This window comes from Urocitellus parryii, chromosome 9, assembly GCF_045843805.1.
Source record: "Urocitellus parryii isolate mUroPar1 chromosome 9, mUroPar1.hap1, whole genome shotgun sequence".
In the NCBI taxonomy this organism is placed as follows: Eukaryota; Metazoa; Chordata; class Mammalia; order Rodentia; family Sciuridae; genus Urocitellus; species Urocitellus parryii.
The window spans coordinates 117720398-117738964 of record NC_135539.1 but is presented as its reverse complement, the minus strand read 5'-3'; the positions used below and the strand labels follow the sequence as shown (position 1 = coordinate 117738964).

The following is an 18567-nucleotide window of genomic DNA, read 5'->3' as shown; positions in this document are numbered from 1 at the left end:
AGAGAGACCTTGCCTTAAAATAAAAATGAAAAGGGCTGAGGATGTATTTCTGGGTACAATCCCCAGTATGGGGTGGGTTGGGGCAGGACGGGCAGGTTTCTCCAAAATCCAGATATGGTGTGCAGGTCCAGCACTAAGGATGCCGAGGTGGGAGACTCAGTCGACTCCAGGAGTTCAAGACCCGTCCGGGCAACATTATAAGATACCATCTCAAAAAGAAACAAACAACAACAACAACAACAACAACAAAAATCCTAGAAAGTTCTTTTCCAATAGGTAATCAATTCCTTACATTCAGATGCTCAAGCATGAACAGGAAACCATTTCTTCGTTCAGAAAATATACCTACTAAAGTCTCCTCTTATCTGTGGCTTCACTTTCCATAGTTTCCATTATCTGTGGTCAACTGCAGTCCAAAAAAATTAATGGGGAAATTTCAGGAAAAAAAAAAAAATCCAGGGCTCAGGTTGTGGCTCAGTGGTAGAGCGCTGGCCTAGCATGTGAAAGGCCCTGGGTTCCATCCTCAGCACCACCTAAAAATAAACAAATAATAAAATAAAAGTATTGTGTCCAACTACAATCAAAAAAAAATTTTAAAGAAAAAATCCATAAGCTTTCAATTATGCACCATTCTGAGTAGCATGATAAAATCTCATGCCATAGCATCTCATCCCACTCAGATGCAAATATCCTTTGTCCAACGTATCCACAAGTTATACTCAACCTGCCTGCTAGTCACTTAATAGAAGTCTTGGGGTTAGCATATCACCTGTCACACTACCACAGTGCTGGTGTTCAGATAGCCCTTGTTTTACTTAATCATGGCCCCCAAATGCAAGAATATTGATGCTGGTGATTTTATTACAGTATATTGTTAAAATTGTTCTATTTTATCACTAGTTATTATTGTTTATCTATTACTGTACTTAATTGACAAATTAAACTCTATCATAGGTATGAATGTCCAGAAAAATACATAGCATATATAGAGTTCAGTTCTATCTGAGGTTTCCGACATCCACTGGAGGCCTTTGATCACATCTTCTGTGGATAAGAGGGAGCAGCTGAAGCTGCTAAGGCAGTGTTCTTAGTCCTGTGCTAGTCACAAAAGTGGGATCGGTTATGATTATGGGGCTAGGTGAATTTACAGCCCACTTGAGGAACTATAATATAGGGATGTAAATGCCATTTGAATGCCATAAATAAATTAATGGAAGAAAACCAACACATTTGCTCAGCTTGGGGCAATCAATGAGGTTAACAGAAGAGGCTAAATTTGAGCTGAATCAACCGAAAAGTGGAAATAGGCCTGGGCACCTCCAAGCACCTTTGGTTGTAGGAAGGCTCTGTGTATTTGAGGAGGGCTGGGCATGAAACCAGGCATGGTACTCCATGATGTGAGGAAATCTCATCCCATAGCATCCACATGTTGACACCAGGTGAGCTATTTTGTTTGTTCCATGGGTATCAGAGTCTGCAGGTTATTTTAAATAGAAGGAAGTTACAACTACCACCACTTTGTCCAGGACAAGATGGTCCATCATCATCCAGATCAACAGTTTACTCACCTGGGCAATGAAGATACTCGCGTCCATTACTGCCTGCCTGCTTTCTAAATTGTAGTTGTTATTGAAGGTCCTGATTCTCAGTTCTGACCTCCAACTGGTCTTTGGTCTTGATTTCACTGATGTGCCCCTTGGATTTTCTGAGAATTTAGATTTAGACTAATCTTTATGACTTTTTCCAAGTTTGGTCCCTCTTCTGCAGGTCTCTGTTCAGTTAGATACCACATATAATGTTAAAAAAAAAAAAAAAAAAAAGAAAAGAAAAGAAAAATCCAAGCCTGGTGTGGTAGGCAATCACCTGGGTTTAGGAGTTTGAGAACAGCCTGGGTAAGACAGGAAGATCTCATCTCAAAACAAAAACAAAAAGAAGTTTGAAACAGGTATAACTGACAAAGAATTAATATAAAGAATTCCTATCTATACATCAATAAGAAATATGGGTTCACAGAGAAGAAATCAGAATGTCTGATAAATACAAAAAGACTAGTTACCAGGGAAATGCAAATTGAAATAAAATAACATTTACAACTCATCATATTGACAAAATTTAAATCTCTAGCAATATCAAAGGGTGGAAAATATGTGGATCAATACGAAATCTCACATATGACTAATATATTTACTCTCCAGAACAGATTAGCCACATCTTAGAAAATCAGAAGTTACCCATACTCTACCTATAAAGCCCTAGTGTATGCCCTAGAGAAACAGACACAGATTTATGCAGTGGGACATGTATGAGAATGTCTCCACACAGCTTTTAATAATAAACAGTGAAGCAAACATCTACATGACCGTGAAAAAGAAAGAACTGATTCATAAAGAGGGATATGGTACAATATTTAAAAGCAGATGACAATATGCTATTGTATCAAAATACAGTCATCTTAGAAAACATGAAATGCAGTAAAATAATCTGTACAGTATAATTCTGCTTACATAAAATAGAGAAATGCAGGGCTGGGGATGTGGCTCAAGTGGTAGCGTGCTCGCCTGGCATGCGTGCGGCCCAGGTTCAATCCTCAGCACCACATACAAAACAAAGATGTTGTGCCGGCCAATAACTGAAAAAATAAATATTAAAATTCTCTCTCTCCCCCTCTCTCACTCTCTCTTAAAAAAAAAAAAAGAGAAATGCAGAAGTAGCTACACATCTGGGGATGTGTCTCATATAGGGGTATAAACCATTATATATGGCAGCAGAAAGAAGGAACAGCAGATACTAAGTTTAGCATTCTTATTTCCATTCATAGCACATGACACACTGAAGAATAAAGACCTGAGAATTTGAACAAAAGGATAGATAGAGCTGAGGTCTGCCCAAGTCTTCCCATGAAGCACGAGGCTAGCTATGGAAGAATAGTCTATTAAAACCAATTTCCAGCTCTCGCTTCGGCAGCACATATACTAAAACTGGAACAATGCAGAGAAGATTAGCATGGCCCCTGCTCAAGGATAACACGCAAATTCGTGAAGCATTCCATATTTTTTGGTGGAATTGATGATGTGTCTGAAGTACTTTGTGGAGGCTGGCCCCACGGCAGTTAGAAAAGTTTTGAAAAGGGATGTTAAGCGCATTGCTAAAGTTTCAGGAGCAACTATTCTGTCAACCCTGGCCAATTTGGGAGGTGAAGAAACTTTGGAAGCTACCATGTTGGGACCAACAGAAGAAGTGGTATAGGAGAGAATTTGTGATGGTGAGCTGATCTTAATCAAAAATACTAAGGCACGTACATCTGCATCGATTATTTTACGTGGGGCAAATGATTTCATGTGTGATGAGACGAAGCGCTCTTTACATGATGCTCTTTGTGTGGTGAAGAGTTTTGGAGTCGAAATCTGTGGTTCCTGGTGGGGGCGCTGTAGAAGCAGCCCTTTCCATATACCTGGAAAACTAAGCCACCAGCATGGGCTCTCGGGAACAGCTTGCAGAGTTGGAAAGATCTTTTCTTGTTATTCCTAATACACTGGCAGTTCATGCTGCCCAAGACTCCACACATCTGGTTGCAAAGTTAAGAGCTTTTCATGAGGAGGCTCAAGTTAATCCAGAACGTAAAAATCTAAAATGGATTGGTCTTGATTTGATCAATGGTAAATCAAACGAACAACAAACAAGACAACAAGACAACAAACAAGCAGGGGTGTTTGAACCCACCCTAGTTAAAGTAAAGAGCTTGAAATTTGCAACAGAAGCTGTAATTGCCATTCTTTGGATTGATGATCTTATTAAATTACCCCCAGAAAGAAAAGATGATAAACATGGAGGTTTTGAAGAAGCTGTTCACTCTGGAGCCCTTGAAGACTGATCTGATCTCCCTTTTATTTATAACAATGTTAGTTACAATGTCCTGTACCTTGAGTGTTATGCACTAAAGTACAATATGCTATAAAAAAAAAATCCATGCAAAATAAATAGCTCTGGTGGATGTCACAAGCACTTTGATCTAAAGATAAGATTATATCTAATCTAAAGACAGATTTCTATTTTCATTCCACCTTAAAAGAAAAATAGGAACATTAAATTTCTTTCTTTCTTTTTTTTTTTTTTTTTTTTTTGTACTGGGGATTGAACCCAGGAGTACTTATCCACGCACCCAGTCATATGCCCAGCCTCAAGCCCTTTTATAACTTTTAAAATTTTGAGGTAGGGTCTCACTTTCTTAGGGCCTCACTAAGTTGTTGAGGCTGTCCTCAAACTTCCCATCCTCCTGCCTCAGCCTTTGGAATCTCTGGGATTACAGGTGTGCTTGAAACTAAGGTTTTCTCAGATTGGTAAAATAAGAAATATATTTGGTCTTTGTCCCCTCTTCTTGGCATGAACCTCCTAAAACCTTTGAGATTTCCACAGTGAGAGGAATGTCTTTTTTTTTTTTTTTTGGTATGTCAGTACTAGGACAATTTTTATTATTAGAACATTTTCAATCCTTGGATATAAAGGACCACAGTGGGATAAAAAGACTTGACTTAACATCAAGTCAGTTGAGTTGGGGATTGCTGTCAAGTTACCAAAAAACAGGAGACACTTGTTTGATTTCTAGCTTTTTGGATTTTGGAATGGGGGACTCAGAATAAAAAGACATTTTCTGACAGCTCTCATGGGCTGGACACTTTTGCCACTTAAACTCGGTTGCCTTCACTGAAGGCCTGCAGGGTAGGTGCCAGGGTGCTAAGTCCTTCTTCCCAGATGAGGCACACAGAAGCATAGAGAAGTCACTTCCCCAAAGGCACTCATTTTGCAAGGGCCAGTCCATTCCAATTTAGCACATGAGAGAAGGAGAAGCAGAGACCTTGAGCCGTGCCCCAGTGGCTGGCTGAAGAGTGGATTTAAGACTGCAGCTGGGGTCCTCCTCTCTCTATCTTGGATTCAGGGTCATCTTTGGCAGGTCTCTTGGGGAGATATTAGGTAGATATTAGGAATCACAAGATTCCTCAATCTGATCCTGATGGTGTGCATGGAATGGAGAGGGCCAGGGTCACAACCTCGGACCCCACCAAGAGCCTCGAAGCTCTTCCTGGCGTGGTGCCGGGCGAGGCAGAAAGCTGGCAGGAACCCTGCCCCTTTCCCCCACAACTCGGTTCCCCAATCCCTTCGGCTCCCGCTGCGTCAGATGCTGCTGCCACCCGCACCGCACGCCAGGAATGTCTTTTATTATTCATAATAAGTCCTTTATGATCTTACCAAAGTTTAGGACGTTATGTAACTTGGGATGGGGCCTTCACCACAAAGCCTAAATGATTAGTGGGTTGGAATCTTCAGCCCTACCCAAAGACCCCCGGGGAAGGGGGAGGAGCTTGGGTAGGTGAAAGTATCTATGTGTGTGAGAGTGACACACACCAACCCTCAGGGACAGAAGCTCCTAAACTCAGGACTCTTTTAAATTCTTTTTGCATTTTGCCCCTGAGCCACATTCCCAGCCCTTTTTACTTTTGTCTTGTGAGACAGGATCTCACTAGGTTACCTAGGGCCTTCTTAAATTGCTGAGGTTGACCTTGAAATTGCAAGCCTCCTGCTCAGCCTCCTGAGCTGCTAGGATTCCAGGCATCATCTATATCCTTTATAATAAATTAATACATGTAAGTAAACAGGTTGCCTTGAGTTCTGTAGGTTCTGATGTGCACATAGAGAAACTGTTTATCACTCAAAAAGCTTCATTTGTGTCTTCAGTTACCTTACAGATTCTCAAACCTTGAGAGGAGGCACAGTAAAATTAGTTGACTTTGGTTGAATGCAAATATGCGTGAGTTTGAACTATAAATATCAAGAAAGGATTCTTCTCCATAGTCCAGATTTTGAAGCTATTCCAAACTCTTGATAGTAGAACTGAGAAGGAATTTAGTAGTTTCTAAATCTGATGAACAGACCAAATCAGCTGCAGAACTTAAAAAGAAGAAGAAGAAGAAGAAGAAGAAGAAGAACCATTGAATGAGAATAAAAATCTCCAGCACTAGAACTTGAAATTTAAATTCTAGAAAACTCCTCATGAAATTCTGGTGGTCAGTTGGATTTGCACACCACTGATCTTCTTCCTCTTTTTCCATTCTATGTCAATCTGAAACAAACACAGATAATGCCAGTCCAGCATGCCCACCACTGGGGCAATCATAATTAGTGTGTAGACAGTGTCTACTGTGCACCAGATTCTTTTTTTTTTTCCAGTAGCCAAGGCCTCACACATACTAGACTAGGATACCACCCCTGAGCTACATCCCCAGCCCTTTCTTTATTTTGTGATAGGGACTGGCTGAATTGCAGAGGCTAGGCTGGAACTTGGAATCTTCCCGCCTCGGCCTCCAGAGTCTCAGGATATAGGCACACACAAGGCACTTTCAATGATTAGTGGGTTGGAATCTTCACAAAATCTATTGCTTACAACTGTGCTTAATTAATGCTGTGAGCAGATAACTTCTGACAGCCTACTTTCTCTCAATGATCAGGACTTTTCTTATGCAGTTCAACCTCTGATATGCTCTTGATGGACACATTAAGTTTGTTTGTGTTACTGCAGAAAATCCTCCCATCTAAGCAAAGAGAATTAAAGTGATTGAGTTGCCTTTTCTGTCAACAGCAGATTTCCCAGATATAGACCATACCGTTCCCAGGGTCGTGGGTTTGCCTGGCAACCCCCAAGACAATCAAGGTTCATGATCTGTCAGAGTACAAAATTACAACAATTTAAAGATCTTATTTGGCTTCTTTTTTTTTTTTTGGTACTGGGGATTGAACTCGGGGCACTCAATCGCTGAGCCACATCCCAGGCCTATTTGTATTTTATTTAGAGACAGGGTCTCACTGAGTTGCTTAGCGCCTCGCTTTTGCTGAGGCAGGCTTTGAACCCACCATCCTCCTGCCTCAGCCTCCTGAGCCACTGGGATTACAGTGTGTGCCACCATGCGGGGATGGCTTCATTTTTTTACTCTAGAAAATAGAATAAATCTTCCAAGGATCCCAGCTGAAGAGGTTGATTTTTATGGACAGAAAAGGGCTGGAAGAAAACAGACTGATCATTTCAGAATTACTTTCCTTGGGCAGGGACAGGGAAACAGTAGGAAAACAACTGTTTGGTTATCTTCAGGTTATTTCAGGTCACTTTTTTGTGTAAGGATTAAAGCAGAGGGAACTTCATTATCATGCCAGTTGAACTTGACTGCCTTGAAAATGTGGCTGTTATCTCTCTAATCCTGATTTCTCCAATGGGCAGGTAAACAGTTTCAACTTGGTGAAATGGAACTTCAGCCTGGGTGACTTCATTTTGATTTTTAATCTTGTCCATCGGGGTCCAGTGCAAGTGTTCAGTTCGAACCAAGGGCCTCCTGGGATGTTTATTTAACAGAACTTTTGTGAAATGAATGGGTGCATGATTCACCAGCTGCTGTGATTCACCCAATGCAAACCTTTTCCAGGAGCCAGGGCTCCCAGAATTCAATTCCTTTCCCATCTCTACCCGTGTCCATGTGGAAGTCAACATACGATCTAAATTGGTAGGCCCACCCAAACCAGTGAGACACCTGGCTGTATGTCTAGGCTTTCATGTAGAAAGTGATTTGGCTCTTATTGAAAATAACCACTCCCCTACCCTGGCACAAAAAAAAAAAAAAAAAAAAGAAAGAAAGAAATTTCTACAGCAAAATAAATTTAACTTGAAGCAATTTTGTTACTGCTGCTTGCTTCTAGAATTCCTAGCAATGCACACTTTGACTTTTATAAAAAAAAAAAAAAAAAAAAAAAACACTTCACTTTTTATTTTTTATTTATTTCTTTTTAAAGAGAGAGTGAGAATTTTTTAATATTTATTTTTTAGTTCTCGGCAGACACAACATCTTTGTTGGTATGTGGTGCTGAGGATCGAACCGGGCCGCACGCATGCCAGGTGGGCGAGCTACCGCTTGAGCCACATCCCCAGCCCCAAACTTCACTTTTTAAATGATTATTTGGCACCCTACAGAGAAAGTTTACCTATTACTGTAATTTGCCAAAAGGATGGAATGAAATAAGATAGCACCCAAAGCTATGCCTGGTACCGCTCCTTCAGTTCCTGCTAGCTTGACTCATCTCCTTGAAGTCATTTTGCTTTATTTTATTGATTTATTTTGGGGAGTGGGGAGTATTAGGGATTTAACCCAGGGACACATTACCCCTGAGAAACACCCCCAGTCCTTTATATTTCTTATTCTGAAACAGGGTCTTGTAACAGTGGTCTACTTTATAGTTAAATATAGCCCTTGCTGCTTGGCCCCTACAATTTATTTTTTAAATAAATGGAAGTTTCTTTATCTTCCTCTCTCCCTGCTCCTCCCTAATCTCTCCCCCTCCCTAATCTCAGGGAAAACAGGGTTACCTTTCTTCCCCATCCTAGACAGAGTCACAGTGTCCTTGAGTCAACACCTACTGAAGGCGGGAAGTAATTCAGAATTGGTGATGGTATCAGAAGATCTCAGAAATGACTATCTCCCAAATTAACAAGTGAATTACTACTCCTGACCCAGAACACGTGCAAAATTGCCTTTGAATCATCTCTTTCAAAGCCCCCTGCTCTTGCTGATGGGCAGACTCACAGCCTCTGGGACAGGAGTCCCCTCTGTTTCTCCTTTGCTAGCAAAGCAATAAACCTTCTTTTTTCTTTTTTCTCAAAACCTTGCCCTTGTTATTGGATTGGCATTGGCCACAAGGACAGAACTTTCAGCAACAGTCTCTCTAAGCTGCTGAGGGCTTCACTAATTTGCTGAGGCTGCCTCAAATTTGCAATCCTCCTGTCTCGGCCTCCAGAGTCCCTGGGATAACAGGTGTGTACCATCACACCCAGCAACTTTAAGTTATTTCTGAACCTTAATCCATGTCTCTCAGGGAAACATTTGGCAGCCTGAAGATATAACTAAGCTAATCCCCTTATAAATAGTTGTTCTTCTAAATTGCCAGAAAATTGAATGGATTATAACACAATAGAGCTATAAAAGTTAGTGCCTCCACAATAAATGCCAATAACACTGCTTTGTGATAATTTAACCTCCCTCATTCAATCATGTCATTTAAGCTATCCAAACTAAACTATGGATGAAACAGAGAGGATAAGAGATTCTTACAAATTAAAACCCACATGAGCCCTACGTACAGAAACATGGCTATTCCAGGGATTCCAAGATCCCTGGGTCATACATAGCTCATGGTAGTTTTCCAAGCCTGTTCATAGACACCGTGGTGCTCGATCCTCACAACAGTCATCGGAGAAGGCAGTAAACCCTGAAGAACAGTGTCCTGAAGTCTGATCTTGAGTTTGAGTCCAAGTTCTCTGACTTACATGCTATCTAATAAAATGCTCTTTGATCGTTCTGAAGCTCCATTTTCATACCTGCAAAATGTGGATGATGATAACTACTTTCATTTGCTGAAAAGACTGAATGAATTAAAGACATAAAAGCATCTGACTTATTCTCTCCTTGCAAATATGGGTTTGGAGGGGTCGTTTGTTTGTTTTACATACTAGAGATTGAATCCACTATATCCCTGGCCAGTAAACTGTTTTAAAGAAGAGCAATAGTCCCCAGGAGTGGTGGCATGTTCCTCTAATCCTAGTGGTTCAGGAGGCTGAGGCAGGAGGATTGCAAGTTCAAAGTCAGCCTCAGCAATTTACCAATGCCCTAAGCAACTTAAAGAGACCCTCTCAAAATTGTTCAAGGACCTAAGAAATAAGAAAAGCATAAGCAATCTCTTAAAAACATGGCTGCAATAAGTAAGAAAGGGATTACCCAAGGATATGAATAACCTTTCCCTACAGGTCTGACTTCCTTTCTTTCCTTCTGAGTTTATGTTTCATTTGTATTTTAAATTTTTTAAAGGAATTTGGTTATGGTAGCACATGCCTGTAATACGTTTCTTCCCCATCCTAGACAGAGTCACATGTCCCTAAGTACACACCCACTGAAGGAAGGAAGTAATTCAGAATTGGTGAAGGCTGAGGCAGGAGGATTCCAAGTGATAACTTGCAAGGCCCTGTCTCAAAATAAAAAAATAAGAAGGGCTGGGGATGTAGCTCAGTGGTAGAGCACTCATGGGTTTAATCCCCAGTACTGCAAAAGGAAAAAAAAAAAAACTTAAAAGATATTGGATGCCGGCTGGGGATGTGGCTCAAGCGGTAGCGCGCTCGCCCGGCATGCGTGCGGCCCGGGTTCGATCCTCAGCACCACATACCAACAAAGATGTTGTGTCCGCCGAAAACTAAGAAATAAATATTAAAATTCTCAAAAAAAAAAAAAAAAGATATTGGATGCATAAGATTAATTAAAAATTCATGAGAGATTGTGTAATATATAAAATACAGGCTAGGCCTTATCATTGAGAATTGTAAGCTATAAAAACAAAAGTAAATTTAAAAATCAAAATGAAATAATAGAGTAAACTTCTTAATTTAGTGACTAAAATATATACTTACTTTCTTCTCTTTTCTCACTTATATAAAATGAACTAAAGTCCGGCTGGGGTTGTGGCTCAGCAGTAGAGCCATGTGAGGCACGTGTGAGGCACTGGGTTCGATTCTCAGCACCGCATATAAGTAAATAAAATAAAGGTCCATCAACAACTAAAAAATAAATTTAAAAAATGTTTTAAAAATATTATAAAGTCTAAGACAATTGAAAAAATTACATGAAAGTGATGTGGAGTGTTCTGCTTGATCAACATTGGTTTTATTTGGAGAAGGCCATATTTCACTTTCTAGACGTTCTTTTGGTGCGTATATGCCAGTATTATAATATTAAAATTTATAGACAGGTACAGTGGGACACACCTATGATCCCAGAGACTCAGGAGACTGAGGCAGGAAAATCACAAGTTCAAGACCAGCCTCAGCAATTTAGCAAGGCCCTTAACAACTTAGTGAGACCCTGTCTCAAAATAAAAAATAAAAAGGGGCGAGGCACCACGGCACAACCTATAATCCCATCAGCTTAGTAGGCTGAAGCAGGAGGATCATGAGTTCAAAGTCAGCTTCAATAACTTAGTGAGGCCCTAAACAATTCAGGGAGACCCTGTTTCTAAATAAAATATTAAAAAGGGCTAGGGATGTAGCTCAATGGTTAAGCATCTCTGGGTTCAATCCTCTGAATGAATGAATGAATGAATGGGTAGATAAATAAGGTTGGGGATGAAGCTCAATGATAAAACATCCCAGAGTTCAAACCTGAGTACAAAAAAAAAAAAAATGGGAATAAACCCAAACCATTCTGCAACATATTCCTTGACCAAACGAAAGCTGTATAATCCCATGCAAAATATCCTAAATAAGATAATAAAATACATAGAATTAAAGCTGTACTATACAAGGGCACATTTATATTTCTGACAACTATAGATTATTCAGTAATACCTCTCAGTGCACCAGTAAGCAGAGAGCACAGAGAGCTAATAAAAGTAATGAAGTCTTCGAAGTATGTGAACTCACTGCTATTAAATCTCTTCTGAGAAATGGGATGAGCCTGCCAAGTTTGTTGTGCCGACAGCTAAATTTGTAGGCTGGTGGAGTGAAAATAAGTACCGCCATATGGCAGTGGTGGTTGAGCGAGATAATGGGTATTAATGCTCAGAAACCGAATGCTTCATCTAGCCTTCAACTTTATTGGGAAGTGATGGTGACATAGAGCTGGGTTTATCCTATTTGTTCTTGTCAGCAAATCTACTGATCAAATCATAATTTTATAACCATCCAAAGCTTGGGTGGGTCATGTTGCTATCAATACAGAGGAGCTAATAGAAATACAGCCACCAAATGCAAACTCCACATTTTTCATCCAACAACGGATCATCATTTGTCATGACTGTTTCAGGAGAAGGAAGCCTGGGGGAGAGCCTTAGTTATCCAGAATCCCTGAAATGCCGGGAGAAGGTTGAGGTCTATGGAAGGCAGTTCTCAAGTGTGTCACTCGAGGACCAAGGAGGACACCACATGCTAGGGCACAACCATGGGGCACATTAACCATCCTGGGTCTAATGGGTCCAGGAAAGGGAGAGGTTATGGGAACCTGGAGATAGCAAAAGTTATGCAAGAAACTCACCCTGCAGGAGCTTGACCTTCAGCAGATGCATTCAGCCGGCCCAAAGCACCCTGCATGGAGGGAGACTCCTGCCCAGTCTCTCTTCCCCCTACTCTCCATCAGGGGCCGCCTATTGACTGAACCCAACCAGAAGCCAGGTGGCAGGAGAATCCCTGAAGCCATATCCTGGGACATGAAGTATGTGGATGGAGTAGGAAGGATGAAGAGTAGACCTGAAGGGACACATGGAAGGTATCCAACCTAAATAGGAAGACAGGAGTGCTGTTTGAAGTAATTCACGGGTGTGTCTTTATTTAACCAACAATTCCTTAGAGGAAATAATTTGCTTTTCCCTGAAACATGAAAAGTTCTAACATGGGTAAAGGGCATTGATCTCAGAGTCAATTTCCCTAAGCATTTCTAGGTAACATGATATTTTGCTTCCCTGAAAAAAAAAAAAAAAAAAAAAAAACTTCAAGAATTCACACTTAAATCCCTGGGAGATATTTATTTTCATTTTACAAAGATTGCCTGTTTTTGAGTGGTGATGTTTTTTAAAGAGAATAATTAAACTCTTGTTTTTTTTTTTTTTTTTTTTTTCCTTTTTACACATCAGATGAGCAATGCACTTAATCTGAACAATGACCGTTTTTTGGCTGCTTGTGAACCCTGGAAATATTGATCAGTTAAAAATATTCGGATGCTTGCATCTCTTGAATTTGCTTACTGCAGCCCTTCTTCCTGGTCACCCAGAAGAACACCAGCATTTTTGTTATCATGATAAATTACCCTCCCTGGTAGGTCACTCTTTTTTACCAAAAGTCACAATTTGCTACTTCCTTTAGGTCATAACCTGATTTTTCAGGGTGACAGATTTATTGCTTGCTTTGTGCTCCAAAAAACAAATCGCCACCATTGCTCAAAATACAGCCCTGTCACAATAACTTTGGATATTTCCCCGTGGGAATGAGACCCAGCATTTTTATTCGTGTATGAATATGGTAAGAAGGGTCTTTCCATATTCCTCTGGACTGGATCTGGGAGGACGGTAGCTAGGTTGAAGTCACTGCTGCTATTTAAGCAATTGATAAGCAGGTGTTTGTTGGCATGGTCTTGGGGGATTGTTTCTTCTTTTGAGGAAGCTCAAAAAACAGAGCAAAGGCTGGGGATGTAGCTCAGTTGGTAGAGGCAAGAGGAATCTGTAACATTACCATGGTTAGGGAAGGTCAGGTAGGCCGAGCTGTCTTGGTAGAATGTGAACCAAAGTGATAACACCTCTATTTATAGTTCATTAAGTCCCAGGCCCAGCCTGCACACTTTCTTCACCAACCTCACAGCCAGGCACACCACCAATCTACAGTCCTGCATCTGGTCCAGATCCTGCACCTTCCCTTCTTTTTCTTCTTCTTTTTTTCATTTTGCAGTACTAGGGATGGAACCCAGCATCTTTGCATTCAAGACAGGTGTTCCGCCCCTGGGCTACACCCTCAGCCCTGCATGCTTCCCTTCTCAGTACGCACTCCACACACTGGGCTCTCTAATTTCACCAAGCATTTAACACAGTCCAGTGACCTAGGATCTAACCCATCCATTGACCGTTCCTTCTTTACCTAATTTAACCCATTTTTGTCCCATCACTCCAGATATGCAACACTTACAACATTTTTGATTGAACAACAAATATAGCACTCATGGTAACTTTGAAGTCATTATTAGGTTTTTAGAGGGCTATTCTTTTGAGAAAAGTAAAAAGCAAATGGTTTAGAGCATTTGGAAATATTTTTTTTAAGTTAGCTTCTTTTCTTTTTTTTTTTTTAAAGAGAGAGTGAGAGAGGGGAGAGAGAGAGAGAGAGAGAGAGAGAGAGAGAGAGAGAGAGAGAGAATTTTTTAATATTTATTTTTTAGTTCTCGGCGGACACAACATCTTTGTTGGTATGTGGTGCTGAGCCACATCCCCAGCCCTGAAAATATTTTCAAATTTATTGTGAAAGTAGCATAAACTTTACTGCAAAAATCACATCTACTGCTGGGTACAGTGGTGCACACCTGTCCAGAGACTGGGGAGGCTGAGGAAAACGGATCACAAGTTCAAGGCTAACCTGGGCAACTGAGTGAGATGCTATCTCCAGATAAAAAATAAAAAGAGATAGGGATATGACTCAGTGGTAGAGCATCCCTGGGTTCAATCTCCAATACTGGAAAAAAAAAGTTATTTATATTAAATGTTTAACTGAACAAAATATTGCATACATAACTGACAATTAATATAAAAAAAATGAAAGTATTTTGTAGAATTAGGCTGTCATTTTACTTCAAGGAATGCACTATATTTTAAATCATCAGTGATAGAAAATAGCTGCCCGGTCAGTAGGGCACTGGGACAACATATACTGCATAGTAATGTGCAGTGTAGTGACTGAATGTTCCAGGTCCCTGAAATGAGGCCCACCTGCCCTTGTTATTCTCTGTTTGTACATCAATGTTCATATTTGCCCTCTCCACCCTGCCTTGAGTTCTGAGCCTGACCTTAAAGGACCAGGATTCCCCTCTAGACCCATGTCTGGACTTGCCCAATGGAAGTTGTTGCCAGAAATTGAATGAGAAGTCAGGGTAATTGTTCTCTGTGATCCTATGTCACAAATGGCAGCATGACCGAACCTCTATCCAGAGTCACAGTGTCAGCACTCACTGGTTTTGTTAGCTGCTAATTAACAATAATAATGTGGGTAATAATTGCCACCTTCTGTTGGTAATCCCTGGGTGTTTCGCCCTATCTGATAAGGTTCTATAGCCTTGTTTGTTCCTTTGTAAATAGTTTCTTCTTTGCACTCCCTTCAACTACCCCTTTGGAATGCTATTCTCTTTCTGCTGAGGCACTGGCTAGAGTACTGCCCTTGAGAAATAGTCTCATAGCAAGTCAGATACACAAGTAAACAATATGTTATGCCTACTGCTATAATAAAGATAAACTAAAAGTGCAGTAGATACAAGGGTAGTTCTTTCTAGTCATCTACTCCAAATCCATTTTCCTTTTTTCTTCCTTGGGAGTAGTAGGATAGTTTTACAAATGCTGGAAGTGATAGAAAATCCACAGACACATTTTAGTTTCTGTTTTTGTTTTCCAATCATCTAATCATTGCTTATGATTTGTGGTGTACCTTCAAAACACTGGATTTCCAACTACAGGTACCAAGAGGGAAAATAGACAAGTGTCCTCTGAAACCAACAATATTTTTTTTTTTTTTAAAGAGAGAGTGAGAGAGGAGAGAGAGAGAGAATTTTTTAATATTTATTTCTTAGTTCTCGGCGGACACAACATCTTTGTTGGTATGTGGTGCTGAGGATCGAACCCGGGCCGCACGCATGCCAGGCGAGCGCGCTACCGCTTGAGCCACATCCCCAGCCCTGAAACCAACAATATTGATGAAAAAAATAATCAAGAGGGCGATATGATTACAGATTCAATGCAAATAATTAAATTCCCATTGCAAAATGGTGAGCTGATAAAAAAAAAGTGTCATGTTGAAATGAAATATGACACAGTGGAACCCCTTGGCAAATGTCACTGGTAGAAAAAAGAAAGAGCAGAACCAATAGGCCTCAACCACAGGTAGAGGGACCTAGGATAGTGTCCATGGTGTGTGGATGAATACAATCTGTTGGTTTCCAAACGTTCCACTTCTATTAGAAGTAAAAGATGATATTGGCCTTTGTTCAATTGAAAAATTGATATGTGTGTTGTAAATGCATAGATTATTCACTCTGCATTTACTATGCATTATTCAATTTGTAAACAAAGACAAGGAATCTCATTAACTTCGAGTATTTATAAAGAGACATCTGACAGGGTGTGGTAGCACATGCCTGTAATCCCAGTGACTCTGGTGACTGAAGTGGGAGGATAGCAAGTTTGAGGCCAGCCTCAGCAACTTGGTGAGATTGTTTCAAAATAAAAAAATAAATGGGCTAAAAAAATAAAAATAAAAAATAAATGGGGGTGAAACTCAGGGTGCCCCTTGGTTCAATCCCCAGTACAAAAGAGAGAGAGACATCTGCTTAGCACGCCTAAAATGATACAATGAGAACCCAGCAGGAGGAAGAAAGTGCAACACTCTCAGACCTTCCACTGTCCAAGATGATGCCAGATTTGACATGAGAAACCATAATTATTCACAAATGATAAGAATGACAATGTCAAAACAAGCCACGTCATGGAAAACCAACACATATATCAAAAGTGTAATGCAACCCTTTATCTGAGTGATTTACTCCTTTCCAGAAAAAATAATCATTTACAGATCATGAAAGCCACTTCTTTGTATATTATATAATGCGTGCCCAGTATCCTGTTTATAAAATGGCTTGTGTGCATGTACTATATTGACCCAGGGTTATTAATAGAACTATCTGTATTTTTGTTCTCACTGATAATGAAGGCTATATAGCCTGCAGATGATTATGATTTCCTATTATATCACACCTGTATCACTGAAATATTCACAGAATTGAAAACTTAGAACTTTATGGGTTAAGTTCATCCCTTACCCCAGAGAATTAATTCTTTTCCTATACTCCTGATCTCAGTAACTGGCACCAAGATCACCAGATAAATCCTCTGGACCCATCCTCCTCCTCAATTCATCCATCTGAAAAGTTTCACTTTTCCTAAATATGCTCCAGGTCTACAAGGGTGTGGTGTATTTACAGAATGGCACACGATCAAATGATTTTCAAAATACTTATAATAAATGAGTACAAAAGAATTCCATGTTTCATTGTGGGTAAACCTCTACAACATAATATTGAAAGGGGGAAAAGCCACAAATAAATGCACATTGTTTCTATTTAATGTGCAAACAGAGAGGCTGAAGCATTGTTTGACCCTGTCATGAATGGCTATCTTGGCAAACTGTAGGACAAGGTCAAATACAGATGGCCATGGCCAAAGGACAATTCTAGAACTGGACAACAGTTTGTTCCACAAAATAGAGTCTTTTTCAATGGTCTGCAGAGAAGGGGTTGATTTTGATATACAGAAAAGACCTGGGGAAGGGAGAAGCCAAAGAACAAAGAGCAGACTGGTCATTCCAAAGTTAGTTTTATTGTGAAGTGAGACAGAACAATAGAAAAATAACTGGATGGCTAACAGCAAATTAGTTCATCTGACTCTTCCTGAGGATTAAAGAATGCAAGAACTAAAGCAGAGGAAACTACATTATCATGCGAATGAAACTCATCTGTTTGGGAAATTTGGCATTTTCTCTCCTTTCCTCTGGTTTCTCCAAAGCACAGACAAGTAGCTTAGTTTCTTGGTGACATAGAACTTTAGCATGAGTGACTCCATTTTTATTTTGTCTGGTTTGGGGGAGCCTCGTGTACAGCTACCTAGTGTCTTTCTACTACCACGTGAGGGTACCATGAGGAGACAGCTGTCGACAATCTGGAAGGGACCCCTCATCAGAACTCAACCACACTAGCAGCTCAGTCTCAGACCTCTGCCCTTGAAACTGAGAAATAAAATCTCTGTTGCTGGTAAGCCACCCAGTGTATGGCACTTTGTGATAGCAATCGGAATTCACTGGGGTAGAGGGATTCTTTTCTTTTCTTCTTTCTTCTTTTTTTTTCTCTTTATTTTTTGGGGGGTGGGGTGGGGTGAGGTACTGGGGATTGAAACCACGGGTGCTATTTTACCACTGAGCTACATCCCCAGCCCTTCTTTTTTAATTTTTTATTTTGAATCACAGTCTTCCTCAAGTTCCCCAGACTGTCCTTGAATTTGTAATCCTCCTGTCTCAACCTCCCAAACCACTGAGATTACAGGTATGCACCGCCATGCAGAGCTGTCATGTTTTAAATATAATTATAGAACATGCCTTATACGATTGATAGTTATACAATATTAGAAGATTTTTGAAAAATCAGTCTGGTTATAAAGAAGTAGTATCTCCTTGTGATTTTTCATTTACATTTCCCAAAGTTACTGCACCATTAAATTGTTAGTGTCTGTCTCTCTCGCCCTCTCTCCCTCCCCCTCCCTCCCTCTCCTTCCCCTCCCCCCCCTCCTTTTTTCCCCCCTTAGTGCTAGGGATTAAACCTGGGACCCTGTGCATGTCAAGTAGTTGATCTACCACTGAGCTACATGCCCAGCCCCATTAGTCTTCTTTCTATGAATTCATTAAAACTCTCTATATATTCTGGATTAATCATGTGTTGTTTACATATTTTGCAAATATCTTTTTTCACCTTGTGTCTTGTCTTATTCACTCACTTTAAGATATATATAATATAGATCTTAATCTCAGAGGGAAAAAACTAACTTAAAAAATTTAAATAATAAGCGAAGTATTTATTCCAAATGAACTGACTGCCAGCATTCATAAGATAACCTTATAACATTCATAAACTATATAACTATATAATCATAACCTTATAACATTCATAAACTAACCTTTCCCATAGCTGCTTATGAAATCAAGCTGGC

The 18567-nt window shown here is 40.1% G+C and overlaps 1 non-coding gene and 1 pseudogene across 1 annotated transcript; both read left to right on the top strand.

Moving 5' to 3' along the window:
• Window positions 1–2948: 2948 nt before the first annotated feature.
• LOC113191684 (U6 spliceosomal RNA) lies at window positions 2949–3055 on the top strand. Its single transcript, XR_003301922.1, has one exon. It is a non-coding gene; the product is annotated as a U6 spliceosomal RNA (small nuclear RNA).
• Window positions 3056–3069: 14 nt separating this feature from the next.
• Window positions 3070–3871, top strand: LOC113191681 (T-complex protein 1 subunit alpha pseudogene; annotated as a pseudogene).
• The last annotated feature ends 14696 nt before the right edge of the window (window positions 3872–18567 follow it).